The 15,238-nt window shown below is 35.4% G+C and overlaps 1 long non-coding RNA gene across 1 annotated transcript in view; it reads right to left on the bottom strand.

Moving 5' to 3' along the window:
• Positions 2,922–15,238, bottom strand: part of LOC110260136 — a 62,853-nt gene continuing 50,536 nt past the window's right edge. Inside the window, exons 2-3 of the long non-coding RNA XR_002342985.1 lie at positions 14,549–14,602; positions 2,922–3,044 (exon numbers count right to left, since the gene is read on the bottom strand). This is a non-coding gene — a long non-coding RNA (uncharacterized LOC110260136). The remainder of the gene's footprint in view (positions 3,045–14,548; positions 14,603–15,238) is intronic.

Here is a 15,238-nt window from a genome sequence, read left to right as displayed (position 1 = left end):
TCTCTCAGGTCCTGGAGGCTGCTCGCAGTTCCTTTCTAGGGACTGTCTCCATGTTAGCAACAAGTACATCCCCTGTGTCCGATTCTTGTCATGCCCTGAAGCTCTCTGACTTTCTATTCTGCCACCAGCTGGAGAATACTCAGACTTGTGGAATTGTGGAAAATGAATTTGTATTGATTTAAGATGTAAAATTTGTGATAATTTGTGACACAGAAAGAAAACTAATATGCTAGACACTACTCTAAGTAAATGTCAAAAAATATGCCTATGCGTACGTGCCTTTGTGTGTGAGTGAATGACACTGCACCATCATTCCAACAGCTAAAAAAATAGAAGGAGCTCATACCCATAAACAGTAAAATTGTGGCATATTAATTCAATGGACTACTCCTGCAATGAATGTGAATGAACAGCAGCTACAAAAATATGGATAATTTTATAATATTAAGTTAAAAAAGCCATAAAAGAATATATACAATTTGAATTCATACACATAATGTTCAAAAGCATGCAAAGTTAAGCTGTATTTATACAGCAACTATAAATTAAAGGAAGAAAATAATAAACAAATACAAAACCCCACAAAACAACAAACTTACGCATGTTAGACCAAATATACTTAACAGATATAGAACAGATATTTATAAACCATTCCATCCAAGAGAAACACAATACATATTCTTCTCAAGTACACATGGAACATTTCCAAGATACATCATATGTTAGGCCACAAAACAAATATAAGAAGACTTAACAAATATAAGAGGAAATAATATCAAGCATCTTTTCCAACCACAAAGGTATGAAACTAGAAATTAATTACATGGAATAAACTGAAAAAATATAAATATATGAAGACTAAACAGACTAAACAGCTACACTTTTGAAGAAATCAAAAGAGAATGGGTCATAGAGAAATCAAAAGAGAAATTGAAACATATCTTTGGACAACTTCAAATAGAAATGCAAAATGCCAAAATGTATAGGATGCAGCAAAAGCAGTTTTATGAGGGATGTTCACAGAAATAAATGCTTACATTAAGAAACATGACAAGACTCAAAGAACCCAACTTTAGACCTCAAAGAGCTAGTAAATGAAAAGCAAAGGAAGCCTAAAAGTAGTAGGAGGAAGACAGTAACAAACAGAGTGGAAACAAATTAAATAGAGACTGAAAAGTCCATAGAAAAGATCAATGAAACTAAGAGGTGGCTCTTTGAAAGGATAAACAAAATTGACAAATCTTTAGCTAGACTCAACAAGAAAACAACAAAGATAACTCTGGTAAATAAAATCAAAAAGGGAAGAGAAACTATCACAGTGGACACCACAGAAGTACAAATGATGCTGAGAGGTTATTGTGAAGAAAGTAGATGGCCTAGAAGAAATGAAGAAATTCCAAGAAACATGCAACCTACCTACCCAAACTGAATCATGATGAAATGCAAAATCTGAGCAGACTGATTATTAATAAGATTTAATCAGTAAACCCAAACCTCCCAACAAAGAAAAGTCCAAAAAAAGATGATGTCAGTAGTGAATTCTACAAAACATTTAAAGAATTATTATTACTAATACACACACCATGATTAAGTGGGATTTATTCCAGTGAAGCCAGGATGGTTCACTGTCCACAAATCAATGTGATACACTGTATTTAAAAAAAAAAATGAAGATTGAGAATCACATGTTCGTCTGAACATATACAGAAGAAAATTTTCCACAATATCTATTTATGATAAGAACTCTCAACAAAGTGGATATAAAGGGAACATACCTCAATGTAATAAAGAATATATATGTATGACAAGACCACAGCAAACATCATACTCAACAGTGGACAGCTCGAAGTTTTTTCTATAAAGTCAGAAAACAACAATGTCCACTCCTGCCACTTTAATCAACATAGTATTAGAACTTCTAACCAGAGCAATTAGGCAAGAAAAAGAAGTAAAAGGCACATAAATTGGAAAGGAAGGAGTAAACTGTCACTATTTGGATATGGTTAGATGCTATATACAGAAAACTCTAAAGATTTCATTTAAAAAAGTTAGAACTAATAAACAAATTCAATATAGTTATAAGATACAAATCAATACACCCAAATCTGTTCTACTTCCATACATAATAATGGACAGTCAGAAAGTGGAAAAAAAAAATCCCATTTACGTTGCATCCAAAATAATGAAATACCTAGAAATAAATTTAAACAAGGAGGTCAAAGACTTGTACTCCATAAACTAAAAGATACTAAAGAAAGAAATTAAAGAAGATACAAATAAATGAAAAGATATTCCATGCTTGTGGATTGTCCGCACTACCCAAAGCAAGTTACAGATTCAGTGCAATTCCTAACAAAATTCTAATGGGATTTTTTACAGGGACAGAACAAAAAATCCTGAAATTTGTATCAAACTATAAAGATCCTAAATGGACAGAGGAATTGAGAAAATAAAACAAAGTGGGAAACATCACAAACCCTGATTTCTATATTATTTTTATTAACCGTTTTCACAAAATTACTATTTCCTGCACTGCTGAATTTATATATGAGTCTCTGATAAAATGATATATAGTTCCAAATAAGGTCAGCGAGGTCTAAATATGGGAAAATGCAACAAGGGGAAAAATTTTCCTGGACCGTAGCAAACTAGGAAGATAGGTGGTCCAGAGACTTTTGGCTACTGTTAATAAGGCCTAGTCCAGTAATAGCACATTGAATTGCCTATCAGCAAAATCTCTGCCAGATCTAGGAATATTCATTCCTAGTACTGTGGGACAAAATGGTAATGATATGCCTCCCAAAGCGATGGTTGAATTTATGACCATGGGGGAGCGCTATGAACTGAAGTTTGGCACTTGCCATCAGACTCTACATGGAGTAAAACATGAGCCACTGCAGCTGCTGACCTGCAGCACCCCCTGAGCAGAGCTGAGCATGGAGACCAGGAGTGAGACACTCTGTGCTCTGAGAAAATTGATAGAACAGGCCTTCAGATTTCAGGTTAGGATTTTTATGGGCCCAAATTCTTGCGTCTTCTCATATCTAGAAAAACAGAAAAATTATTAACAGTGGCATCTGCATTGTAACAAAGACAACAAAAGCAAAAGTAATCAAGTTGGACTACATAAAACTGAAAAGCATCTGCAAACAAAGGAAATCATCAACAAAGTGAAGAGGCAGCCTGCTGAATGGGAGAAAATATTTGCAAACCCTATATTTGTAAAAGGCTAACATCCAAAATATATTAAGTATTCATATTCATCAACTCAACAGCAGAAAAGCTAGCAACCTGGTTTTAAAAAAAAAAAAATGGGCAGAGGACTTGATTAGATTTTTTCTTTGCTTTTTAGGGCTGCACCTGCGACACATGGAAATTGCTGGGCTAGGGATCAAAACAGAGCTGCAGCTGCTGGCCACAGCCACAGCAACACTGGATCCTTATCCCACTCAGAGGGCCAGGGATTGAAACCACATCCTCATGTGTATTAGTCGGGCTTGTTACCACTGAGCCACAATAGGAACTCCTTTAATAGATATTTTTATAAAGACGACATACAAATGGCCAATAGGGGAGTTCCCATTGTGGCTCAGTGGTAACAAACCCAACTAATAACCCTGAGGATGCAGGTTCAATCCCTAGCATCGTTCAGTGGGTTAAAGATCTAGTGTGGCTGTGAGCTGTAGTGTAGGTCACAGACTCAGCTCAGATCCTGCACTGCTGTGGCTATGGCATACGCTGGCTCCTGCAGCACCATCTGGACCCCTAGCCTGGAAACCTCCATATGCTGTGGGTGTAGCTCTAAAAAGACAGAAAAAAAAAAAGAAAAAAGAAAGAAAAAACAAACGGCCAACAGGTGTGGAAAGATGCTCAACAATATTAATCACAAGGGAAATGTAAACTACAGTCATAATTGAATACCACTTCACTCCTGTGAGAATGGCTACTATCTAAAATACAAGAAATAACAAGTTTTCATAAGGATGTAGAGAAAAGGGAACTTTTGTACATTGTCAGCGGGAACATATATTGGTTCAGCCACTGTGGAAAATAGTATAGAGGTTCCTCTTTAAATTAAAGATAGAGACCATATGACCCAGTAATTCTACTTCTGGGTATTTATCTGCAGAAAATGAAATCACTAACTCAAAAATTCATGGATTCCTATGTTAATCACATCATAATTTACAATGGCCAAGATATATAAAAAGCCCAAGTGTCCATTAATGGATGAATCAATAAAGAGGATATGGTCTATATACAATGGAATATTATTAAGCTATGAACATAAATTAAATCTTGTCATTTGTGACATGGATGGAACTCAAGGGCATTATGCCAAATAAAATAAGTCAGAGAAAGACAAATCTTGTATGATCTTTATTTTATGTGGAATATTTAAAAAAACATATTTTTAAAAAGTGAGCTCATAGATTCAGAGAGCAGACTGTTGGTTGACAGTGGTGCAGGGAGGTGGGAGAAATGGGTGAATTGTTTTTGGTTTTTGGTCTTTTAGTTTAAATAAATTGAGTAAAAATAAAATAAAATATGGAATGAATTTAAGATATATTTTAATTGATAATAGCAAAATACATTACAGAGTATAGTTTATTACTATTTAGATGAAGAACAAAAGTGAAGATGGAAAGGCATCTATCTATACTATCTAAATATTGGGTTGTATGTGTTTGTGTTTCATAGTTGATTGTAGTTATAAAACCCTTGTAAAGGAGTTCCCACTGTGGCATAGTGGGTTAAGAATTCAACTGCTGCAGCTTGGGTCATTGCAGAGCCACAGGTTCAATTTCCAGCCTGGTGCAGTGGGTTAAAGGATCCAGCACTGCTGCAACTGTGGCTTGGATTCAACCCCTTGCCTGGGAACTTCCATATGCCATGGCTGGAGCCATAAAATAAATAAAATAAAATGAAATAAAATAAAATAAAATAAAATAAAAGTCTGTGGAAATAAGCACAATGAGGGAGTTTCCATTGTAGAGCAGCAGAAATGAATCTGACCAGTATCCATGAGAATTCAGGTTCAATCCTGGCCTTGCTCATTAGGTCAGAAATCTGGTGTCACCATGAGCTGTGGTGTAGGTTGCAGATGTGGCTAGGATCCTACACTGCTGTGGCTGTGATGCAGGCTACAGCTGTGATTTGACCCCTAGCCTGGGACCTTCCAAATGTCCCCACAATAGGCACAGTGATAATAATAGTACCCAATAGTTACTGAACAATTTCCCCAAATATATGGGTTTTGTTAGTCTTTTACACATATTCTTAAAAAATGAAAAATAATACATACAATACAAATCAATTTGGATAAAGTTGAGTATCATGCAAAACCAAGCTATATTTTTAGGGAATCTTATTAGGTGTTTACTATCATAAATTAAAACAAAAATGTAAAAAACAGCTTGCATGATACCTTTGGTAGCATAAACATTTCTTTGTGTTTGTAGAGAACAGATAAAATTATAACTAAGGAAAAAATATTTAAAAGAAATGAAGACTCCTATAATTGAACAGTATATAATTTGGCATAGTTATTTTAATATTTAAAGAATTCCTTATTTGGATTATCAGACAGTTCATGGGCTTCAAAACACTGACCCCTGTTTTCAGCTATTTAATATCATACCTGAAATTCCTACTTCTGGGATTTTTTTTCTTTAGATTTTATCTCTATAGTTTTTCTAATATCTCTATAGCAATATCTCTCCATATAGATACAGTACATCTCTAAAAGATCAAAATTAATTCTTCTAGATCAGGAATAACTTTTCAGAACTACTTCTGTGAAGGTAACAGCTAAATCTCAAATTCTAAATACTGGATGCTAGATACTGAGGTGAGACAGAACAGACTTTAAAAAATGGGCTTCATTAAAATAAGTATAGAATGAACATATGATCCAGCAATCCTACTTCTGGGCATATATCCAAAGAAAATAATAATTTGAGACAACATATGCATCCCAGTGTTCTTTACAGCACTATTTACAATAGCCAAGACATGGAAGCAACCTAAACTTTTATTGACAGAGAAGTGGATAAAGATGTGGTACATGTATACAATGGAATATTACTCAGCCATAAAAAAGAACAAAATAATGCCTTTTGTAGAAACATGGATAGACCCAGAGATTATCATACTAAGTGAAGTCAGACAGAAAAAGACAAAAAGTATGTGATATCACTTCTATATGGTATCTAATAAAATGATACAAAAAATTATTTATAAAATAGAAACAAAAGTCACAGATTTCAAAAATCAAACTTATGGTTACCACAGGGTAAGCTGTGTTGGGGGAGGGATAAATTAGGAGGATGGGAATAACATGTACAGAATACTATATATAAAATAGATAACTAGCAAGGATCTACTGCATAGCACAAGGAAATCTACTCAATATCCTATAATAACCTATATGGGTAAAGGGAAGAACATAGGTATATGTATAACTGATTCATTTCTCTGTACATCAGAAACTAATGCAACACTGTAAATAAACAATACACCAATAAAATTTTTAAAAATACAAAAAATAAAGTGAAAAATAATGAAATAAAGGAAATCATTTTAAGGGCAACAAGAGCACACTTCAAAAGCATTTCACATGTATCATACCCCAACTTTGAATCACTTCCCTTTATCACAATACACAAATCTGAGTCAAAACAGGCCTTCTACTTGCAGAAAAATTACTAAATGAAATAAATACTTTAAAAAAGTGGTGACTATGTGGCTGTATTTAAATATTCATCTTGACAATAACGTTATACTTGGTAAAAACTCTCTAAGTGGAAAATAGGGAAAGTAGATTTTTAAATGCCTTCCATAAGAAAGTACCATTTACAGTACAGAAATATAAAGGAGGAAGAATAGAGAAGGAAGGTGGGAATGTTGAATAGAATCTCCATCCCTGAAAAGCTCTGAGAAGAAAATTTGCCTTTAGTGGTTTATAATATCAAGTTTTTCATATTTCTACCAGCTATAGCATTCTTCACTTACAACCCACCCAGGTTTATGTTGATAAAGGAAAACAGATGGTTAAGAAATTATATGATTAACAACAGGGTAAAAGAGCCATCAGGATGAATGAACAAATAATTGCCCATCATTATTCCACTTTGAAAAAGTATACTATGAGACTCTGCTTTAAAACTAAAAGAGAAAATAAGCAGAACTACACATTCTTCAGGAGTGCCTTTTAGACAAGGCACTGGAAACCCCTCAGAGGCCATTTTAGCAAGGGAAGAGGGTGAATGTCTCTAAGATCAATGGATACATTGCAGCTTCCTTGCCCCTATATTAATCAAATAATCAGAGCAGTTCCTCCTTTCACTACAATATTGAGGTTACACAGAGAAAGAGTCTGGGGAAATGGTTAAGCTCAAGATGCGAAGCTTTTAAAAAATGAGTTAAATGCTCTTCCTGGTAATTGCCTGCTCGAAGGGAACACACAGTCCCTGGCTAAAAGGTAGGGCACTCAAACTAAAGTAAGCTGGGATGCATGGGCAAATCCTTCCCAGGTGAAGTACAGGTGCTTCTTCTCAACTTTACAGGTCCAGAAACAAGATGCCATCCTCTCACTCACAAGTGATGAGTGCTTAAGAACATTCTTTGAAACACCAGGGGTCTTCTATTGTTCAGTCAACCCACTGTCATACCAACTGGAAAGTCTATCAGCTAAACTAAGCTGAGATTCAGTGGTTGGGAATAGGGGAATGGATTGTGGGTGTTGAAGGTTTTGGTCACCCAGCAAGTCAGGAGGTAGGAGGACACAGATTTTAACTTTCCCAAGGCACACTGAGTTCCCCTGAGGCCAGGGCCTGCTGTTCTACCAGCACCTGTTATAGCCAGGAGAGAAGACCCCAGAGAAAGCTTCGGAAGACTAGCAGTGTAGATGGAAGATCTGTCAAAGCTCTAGGCTAGGTGGACTGCCCCATTCTGGAATAATGTTTTGTAAACCTGGGATAACCCTGCTCTCTTACTTTTCTTTCTCTTAAGTTATCATCTTTTTGTCTTCTGTCACATTCTTCTTTTTGTTGCTAACGACTTTTGAAAATGAAAGCTTGGATAGCAGCCTGTCACTTCTGCTTTCAGCTCTTCCTTGAGGCAGTTAAGCAAAGCCATGATATGTATGTGGGAAAATGGAAGAAAAAAAAAAAAAAAACACACAGGGAGTGTGGAGAAAAATAAAACAAAGAATGCAAGGTACTATGTAGCTATATGTCCAGTGGATCGGTCACCCTGTGGATTGGTCACCCTGAATTTGTGGTTGGGCGCACATGATGAAAAGTATGTCCCATTCTAGGGATAACTATTGCCTGCCCTCTTCCCTGCACCATGAGAGTCCCACCACATAGGATCACCTAAGGCAGTGATTACAAAATAGGAATACAACTGTTCCAAGGTCAGGTCATGCTAAGTTGAGACTTCTCATTAATAAGTTACTCCAGGTTATATTCAGTCACACATTTAATTTCTTCACTCCTGTAACTCATACTTGTTTATGATATTATCTCAGTTCCAAAACAGAGACACCCCCCCCCATTCCCATATCTCCTCTCTGCTCCCAAAGGAGCAATAGTTGTATAAGATCATGGCAAGAACTGTCCTAATTGGCTATGCTGATTTAAAGAACAGAAATGTGCTGCTAACTGTGAGATAAGGATTCTGGGCAGGTTTAGCTAAACATGATGGCAGGCCTGCCATTTTTAAAAAAATTTTCTGAATCCCAAAAGGAGGAGGTGAATACGAAGCATATAAGTACCTAAGTAGGTTTGCTAGATTTGACAAATACAAAAACAGAATGCTCAGCTAAATTTGAATTTTATATAAACAACATTTTTTAGTATACATGCCCCAAATTTCATGGGGCATAAACAAAAATTAGATTTTGTTTATCTGAAATTAAGGGTTAATTAACTGCCTCGTATTTTATCTAGCAACCCTACCTATAAACTACCCTAAACTATAGGTGTGAATTTGGATCCTTGTTGTTATATTTTTCTTTGCTTTAAAGAGCTGTTTATCTACAAATAGGACCAGCTTCAACAGTAAGAAACAAAGTCATTTATTTTTTAATATATTTGGAAGAGACAGGGAGAGGGAATAACATATGAAATGTCATGCTAATTGAAGCTACCTTATATCATGATCAGAAGCTTCAAAATCTTGCATTAATAGTCCATTTCTTTGTCATCTTCTACTGGAATTCTTTTTAAAATATTAATTGCCAGTGTGTAGTAATCACAAAGTTCTTGCTGCAACTGGATGTTAAAAATGGAATTCTCTTTTGGGTCAGTTTCAACTGAATTCCACAAATGCCAAAAAGGAGTAAATACTTTATAGTCCCAAGGTGATAGTTCCTATGCAGGCCTTGGAAAGCAGTTAGCTTGAAATCACTTTAGTAACAGCCTAATTTCCAGCTCAAGAGCATATAATTATTAAGGCTAAAATAGCTGGAAAAGAGGGGTTTTTGAGGGGGAAGTTCTAGTATGCAGGGAGATGCCTCTTCCCATGGAAAAGGTGAGGACTGGCTTTCCCTCATACCAAGCTTAGGGAGAAAAGCTTCAAAGAGATTTCTTAAGGAGTGCCACATGTTTTCCAGAAGTGGACTGCATTCTGATTTTAGCATTAAAAATAATAAAAGGAAAAGAGTTCTAGTTTCTCTACATTCTTGCTAACATTTGCAATTATCTGTCTTTTACATTTTAGACATCCTAGCAGGTGTGATGTGATATCTCACTTGGGGTTTTGATTAGTCGCAAAACCTAACAACTAATCTTTTCCTATCAAACTTACACACTTTTTCTGTTTTAAAATTAGGTTCTTTTTAAATTATTAATTAGTAATAGTATTTATATATATATATTTTTTTATGGACACAATTTCTTTATCAGATATATGATTTCCAAATATTTTCTCACAGTCAGGGTTGTCTATTTGCTTTCTTGATGGTGTCCTTTGAAGCACACATTTTTTAATTTTGGTGATGTCCAATTTATCTATTTTTTTCCTATCATTTTGCTTTTAGTGTCATATCTAAGAACTCACTGCTTAACTTTAGGTCCTGAAGATATACTCTAGTGTTGTCTTTTAGAAGTTTCATAGTTTTAGCTCTGACATTTGAGTATGATTCCTTTTGAGTTTATTTTTATAAATGGTGTGAGGTAGGGCCCAACTTTATTCTTTTGCATATGAAACTAGTACCCTTATACATTGCTGATAGGATTGCAAAATGTTTTCCATAGTTTTGGAAAAGAGTCTGGCAGTTTCGCAAAAGTTACCAGATGACGTAACAATTCAATGATATTCAAAAAGTTACCATTTTAAGTCACTATATGACTCAGCAATGGTATTCTTAGAGATGCACCCAAAAGAACTGGAAATACACCCACATAAAAATTTGAACACAAATGTGCATAACTGCATTATTCATATCCCCAAACTACAAACAACCCAAACATCTATAACCTGCAAAATGGAAAAACCAAATGTGCATCTATACAAAGTAATAATAGTCATAAAAAGGAATGAAGTACTGACACTTGCTATAGAATACATGAACCTTGAAAACATCAGACAAGTGAAAGAAGCCATACACAAAGACCATACATTCTATGATTCCCCTTAAACGTCTAAAATAGGTAAATCCTATTGAAACAGTAGACAGAGAAAGTAGATTGATTGCTGTCGATCTACTTGTTGTTGGGAGGAGGACCATGGGGAGAAACTGCTAGTGGGTGTGGGGCTTCTTTTTGGAAGATTTTTTAGAAAATATTCTAAAATTAGATACTGGTAATGGCTTTGCAATTTTGTGCATATACTAAGAATCACTAAATTGTATATTTTAAAGGGGTGAATTGTATGGTATATGAATTATATATCAAAGTATTATTTTAAAAATTCAAAAAAAAATAAAAGGAAAAGAAAAATGATCTATAATTCTATGTCCATCTGGCTGGCATGGCTTGTGGCAGCAGGTTATAAGATTACTAGGGGAAAATAACTGTAATCTGACTGAAAACAGGTCATAGTTTTGTTTCTAGGGTACCGGACTGGGTAAGAATGTCAACCAGAGGTATGTTGCAAAGCCCAAGAATGCTTTTTCCAGGCAATTAGATCTGGTAGTCAGGTTGAGAGCAGGTAACAAATGGCCAATCAAAACAGACCTTGGCCATTTCTAAGTTGCAACAGTAGGAGGTGGTCAGGAGCAGATCTCAGAACCATCTGGGAAAGCATTCTGAGAGACAGAGGCAGCTTTAAGCAATAGGCCAAAGATGGAGGGAATAAAGCAAGTTCAAAGAATACCAGTATAACACAAGACATTTTCTGCACGTATCTCTGTCCTTTCTCTCTTAAACCTGGAGACGTCCAAGCACTTAGTGAAAGGAAGAAGATGGAAGGAGGTCACAGGCAGAAAAATAGAGAAAGAAACAATTGGCACACCCCAAACATCCTGATACAGACTCAAGCTGAGGGAAAGTTGGATAAACTCAAACTTCAAATGAAGTTCTAAGTTTTTGACTGTCCTACAGAAAAAAATAAATAAATTCTGAATAAGACAAGTCTTCAGTTAAAAGCAGCTGGAGCACTTTTTCTTTCTTTCTTTTTTATCTAAAGGACTAGAGAAATAATGCGACCTGCCCAAGATACGTCATGGGAAGTAGTGAGTAAACAGCTGTCAAGCACATTTTCAAGGTAATCAGAGACCTCTAGAGAAGGGATTAACTGACTTTTTGGTAAAAGGCCAAATAGTGAATATTTTAGGCTTTGGAGGCTACAGATAAAAATTGGGGGTATTATGTAGGTGTTTATAACAACATTTAAAACAGTCAATTGTTGTTAATGAATCCTTTTTTTTTTTTTTTTTTTTTTTGCTAGTATATGTCTACAAGTGAGTAGAACAGAGTTCTTTTTCAGGGATAACATTTCACTCAGTTGAGCTTAAAAATGAGTGTTCCTTATTAACAAATTGATTACAGATGTTCATTTGAGTAATCAATTCTTAGCTCCTGAGCCATACAAAAAGAGACAGGGGGTTCCATGTGACCCCTGAGATGTTGTTTGCCTACTCCTGCCATAGACTACCGATGCTTTCATCAAAACAGTAAAAACTGTACATGGGTAATGACCTCAGTTTTCCCCTACATGAAGATCTGTAGACAAAAGACACCACTAGGAGTGACAGCAGCGGCTGGAGGAGAAGTGAGAAAAAACAGGGCATCATGTTTCCTCTGTTTACAGTTATTCCCTTTGCGGTCAATACCCTCCATAGTAACTTTTCTGTATCAGCACCTGCAGAAACTATCAACTCTCAGTTGACCCAAAATTGATCAAGAAAATAAATTTTCCAGAAAGGAAAGGAACAGTGATCACAAAGATTCTCCTTTCATAAAGAAAGCAGCCAACACACTTGCTCCATAGATTTCTTCTTGCACCCTCTACCCTTAAACAAATCAGTCTAGTGAAACTGGCATCATTTGTAAGGACACTGACATCAACAAACTGCAAACTTTGCAATAGATTTGATCAATATCTGAAACTGTGTTAATTTTTCTCTGAAATGTAGATGAGAATTCTTCAGCAGAAAACACACTAGTCAAATAATATTGCATCTAAATTTTTGGCACTTGAGCATTTTCAATATTCTTCTCCAGGGTAAGGTTCCCAAAATTAAAAAAAACCCAAATGTAGTGATATAATTTGATTCATTGCTATATCCAGTGAAGCAGTAGTTATTACTTTGCAAAGATGAAAGAATTTTGTTGTTTGTTGGGGTAGAAAATAAGAAAAAAATATATAGCATAAATTTAATACGAGTTCAAGGAAATACCGACACATTATAAATCATTATGTGAGACAGAGAGCAAGGAATAACCATGAAATCTCCTCTAGATTCCTTCATTTTGGTTGAGAAGCTATTTGATTTGCTTTGATACATTCCTAATATAGTGTGGAAATGGGTTTACTAAATATATAATGAATCATCTGGTTACCTGTAAAAGAGGAGAAAACTCCTAGGGAATCACTTCAATGTCCTTTGGGAAAACCCATATGACGGTCTGCACCAGTTAACTGAAGAGGTTAAAGGTGACAAGCCATGCCTATTGGCAGGTCTCTGTGTTCAGTGTTTCTCAGACTTTGCTGACCCTTTCAAACAAGAGATGTCAATTATTCCATTCGAGGTTAACAAGGATGCAAATTGCTCCAGGGAGCTGGGGGCGGTTGGGGGGGGGGAGACATTAGCTTCCATGCTCTCTTCTCTTTCTCATGGTTGATAGCATCTACAGTTTATTTGTAAACCTCATGTCAATTTCTAGAAGGTCTTAGGACACTTGTAACCTCTGTATTTACAAGTACCTCATTCAACATGACCTGTCAATTAAAAAGAAAAAAACAGAGAGAGAGAAAAAAATAAACTTGACCAGTAATGAAGCTTAACAGAGGCAAGAAGCAATTCTAATAAGTGCACAGTAGAGAATTAAGGCAAAAAAAAAGATTCAGAAATGCAGTAGCAATCCCTTAAAGACTAAAACCTAAGAAATTTTCTCAAATACAACTGAAAATTCATTTGCTTAACAAAACAAGATATTTCATTGGATTTCACATTTTCTATTTTGCAGATTCCTTCTTGGATATTTGCTATTTTCAAATATTATATTAAAAACCAACTCAGTCCTAGATAGCTAGAGCCAAAAAGGGACTGCTAAAATTAAGAATATCCCTCCCCTCTGAAAAGTAAATATCAGTGGCCTCCTCCAGTCACATGTCAAACAAAATCCTTCACCCCCATTGTTTCCGAAGGTTAGGTTCTTGTCTTGTCACAGAAAGAATTCAGAGACTAGAAGGAAACTGAGAAAGAAAATTGAGGATTTATTTGAGAAATACACCTGTTAAGGAGAGGTGGGCAGAGAGACAAGCTGCTGTCCTGCATTTTTTGACACACGGGTTATATGGGGCATCTAATTTTATGTGCAGGATATTCATTGGGAAGGTGGGGTTTGGGGGTTGTATTCCTTAATTTTCATCCCAGCTTCATCCTCCCGAAGGGAGGAAGGATTTTTATCCTTATTTAGTTTTATCAGAAGTATCATGGTGTTGGTGCTCATGGTGTTGGTGCATGATGGGTACTTCTTATCTACATAGCTAATTTTATTATATTATAATGAGGGCATAATGAGCAGTATGTTATATCTGGACATTGGAGATTTCGTCCTCTTTTCCACCCTTCTTTGCCCCCAGGACACTTATCACCCCAAAAGGTGTGGTTTCCTATCAGTCTGGAGGTTCCTGCTTTTCTTTATCCACCCATGGATTCTGCTGTTTGCATGATATGTGGTTTCCTGTCATCTGCCCACATACCCTTTCTCTGCTCATACCTAACTACCTGCCTGTTGTAACAATACTACCCCCTCATTTTACATATTGAGAAACAAAACATAAAAGAAAATGAACTACAATAAATACATCACATAGTTTGTAAAAGTTCAAAACCTAGAATTAGACTGACTCAAAATCTGGTTCTATCACTTACCCACTGAAAATCTTGAATAATTTGTTTTACCTCCATCAGCATCGACTTATTTTTCTGTTAAAAACAAAGGTAACTTATATTTATCATCAATAGATTTTTTTTACTTGCTTTTTCAGTTTATTTTATAAGCAAAAATACTATCTATAATGTTTCTGAATCTTGCAAATTGATTTTATTAATTATAAGAGCTAACACGGAAATTTGTTACTAAGAATTCCATATTTCAAGCCCTTTTTGGCTGCCTCTCCTTAGACCCTATTTTCCATTTCTTCCAAGACTCAGAAAATTCTAAAAAGATTCCTGAAATTAAAACTGTAAGGCTTGTTCCCAGATCAACCACATACCAAATCTGTGGCTTAAATACCAAATCATGTCTGAGTTTGGATTTTCCTATTCGTAATACAGCAACAATAAAATATAACATTATTAAAAAAGGTTTTCTGAGAATTAAATATTCTTGGCAAAATATAAATCTCTATACAATTTAAGAGTCTATGACTTCATAAGAGATTTGTGGCTAGAACAAAAATTTATTCATAATATTCTTTATAATGTAACATTATTGTCATATAGTTATGTAAAGACTGTACTTCGTAAAGTTTTTTAAGGGGTGTGGTTTCTTCCTACTCAATTTTAGTGTCTATTACCATTTTTTACAATTCCAAGTTACTTCTTTTTCTTTTTAGGGCC

Source organism: Sus scrofa, chromosome 3, assembly GCF_000003025.6.
Source record: "Sus scrofa isolate TJ Tabasco breed Duroc chromosome 3, Sscrofa11.1, whole genome shotgun sequence".
In the NCBI taxonomy this organism is placed as follows: Eukaryota; Metazoa; Chordata; class Mammalia; order Artiodactyla; family Suidae; genus Sus; species Sus scrofa.
Note: the sequence above shows the minus strand (reverse complement) of the source record. Positions and strands in the feature narration are given on the sequence as shown.